Source organism: Hipposideros armiger, unplaced genomic scaffold (genome assembly GCF_001890085.2).
Source record: "Hipposideros armiger isolate ML-2016 unplaced genomic scaffold, ASM189008v1 scaffold_301, whole genome shotgun sequence".
Lineage (NCBI taxonomy): Eukaryota > Metazoa > Chordata > Mammalia > Chiroptera > Hipposideridae > Hipposideros > Hipposideros armiger.
In genome coordinates this window covers 1,661,998-1,664,080 of record NW_017731651.1, presented here as the reverse complement: position 1 = coordinate 1,664,080, position 2,083 = coordinate 1,661,998, and the positions used below count along the sequence as shown (strand labels likewise).

The 2,083-nt window shown below is 38.8% G+C and overlaps 1 pseudogene; it reads right to left on the bottom strand.

Annotated features, from left to right (window-relative positions):
- Positions 1-438: 438 nt before the first annotated feature.
- LOC109391731 (tigger transposable element-derived protein 1-like) overlaps positions 439-2,083 on the bottom strand; it is a 16,688-nt pseudogene continuing 15,043 nt past the window's right edge.

Here is a 2,083-nt window from a genome sequence, read left to right as displayed (position 1 = left end):
TATAGACAGGGATACAGATGATGTGGTTTTTTTTGTTTTAAATGTTGGGAAAGGCTGTCTCATGCTCACAGCCTTTTGACCCCCAACTCAGTCACATAAGAATGAGCCTTGGGCTTGGAACATTTCCTACCAAAAGATAAAGAGCCTTCAAAGCTTGTAATGGGCTTATCACACTGTGTGGGAATGTCTTCCCTTGTTTCAGGCTCATGAATACAGGCATAGTTTGGAGATATCATGGGTTTGGCTCCAGACCACCACAATAAAGTGAATATCACAATAAAGTGAGTCACATGAATTTGGGGGTTTCCCAGTGCATATGAAAGTTATGTGTACACTACGCTATAGCCTATTAAGTGTACAATAGCATTATGTCTTAAAAAAAAAAGCAAATGTACATACCTTAATTAAAAATACTTTATTGCAAAAAAAAATGTAACCATCATCTGAGCCTTCAGTGAGTTGTAACTTTTTTGCTGGTGGTGGGTCTTGATTTGATGCTAATGGCTGCTGACTGATGAAGGTGGCAGTTGCTGAAGGTTGGGGTGGCTGTGGGGATTTCCTAAAATAATGCAACAATGAAGTTTGCTGTATCGATTGACAATTTCTCTGTAGCTTGCGATGCTGTTTGATAGCATTTTACCCACAATAGAACTTTTTTGAAAATTGGAATCAGTCCTCTCAAATCCTGCTACTTCTTAATCAACTAAGTTTATGTAATATTCTAAATCCTTTGTTGTCATTTCAACTCTTCACAGCATCTTCACCAGGAGTAGATTCCATCTAAAGAAACCACTTTCTTGCTCATCCGTAAGAGGCAATTCCTCAACTGTTAACTGTTAATATTTGATCATGAGATAGCAGCCATTCAATCACATCTTCAGACTCTATTTCTAATTCTAGTTCTCTTGCTATTTCTACCACATCCGCAGTTATTTTCTCCACTGAAGTCTTGAACCCCTCACATTCATCCATGGGGATTGGAATCAACTTCTTCAAAACTCCTATTCATGTTGATATTTTGACCTCTTCCAATGAATCACAAATGTTCTTAATGTCATCTAGAATGATCAATCCTTTCCAGAAGGTTTCAATTTACTCTGCCTAGTTTCATCCGAGGAATCACTATCTCTGGCAGCTGTAGCCTTACAAAATATAGTTCTTAAATAATAAAACTTGAAAGTTGAAATTACTCCTTGATCCATGAACTGCAGAATGAATGTTGTATTAGCAGACATGAAAACAATATTAATCTCATTGTATGTCTCCATTAGAGCTCTTGGATGACCAGGTGCATTGTCAATGTGCAGTAATATTTTAAAGGGGATCTTTTGTTCTGAGCAGTAGGTCTCGGCAATGAGCTTAAAATAGTAAGCCATGTTGTAAACAGATGTGCTGTCATCCAGGTTGTTGTTCCATTTATAGAGCACAGGCAGAGTAGATTTAGCATAATTTTTAAGGGCCCTAGGATTTTTAGAATGGTAAATGAGCATTGGCTTCAACTTTAAGTCACCATCTTGCATTAGTCCGTAACAAAAGAGTCAGCCTATCCTTTGAAACTCTGAAGCCAGGCATTGACTCCTCTCTAGCTATGAAAGTCCTAGATGGCATCTTCTTCCATTATAAGGCTGTTTCATCCACATTGAAAATCCGTTGTTTAGTGTAGCCACCATCATTAATTATCTCAGCTAGACCTTCTGGATAACTTGCTGTAGCTTCTATATTAGCACTTGCTGTTCACCTTTTCTGTTATGGAAACAACTTCTTTTCTTAAGTCTCACTCTTATAAAAGGACATATGAACAAGATTGGTCATTGCAAGATTGTAATAGCAGAAAACTGAAACTAACTCAAGTATCCAGCAGAAGAGTAAGGTGATTCAGTCATGACAAAACAGTGTGTGGCACTTTTTTTTTTTGAAGATTTTTATTGGGGAATTAGGGGATGGGAACAGCGCTGGGGACTTGGGGGAAGGAGAACAGACAAGTTGCTGCCCTTTTGTTCTTCAGTCTAGTTGTGGAGGACATTGCTTCACTGGCCCAAGTTGGCACCATCATTGCGCGCTTCCCGGGCGAGGCAGATCAGTC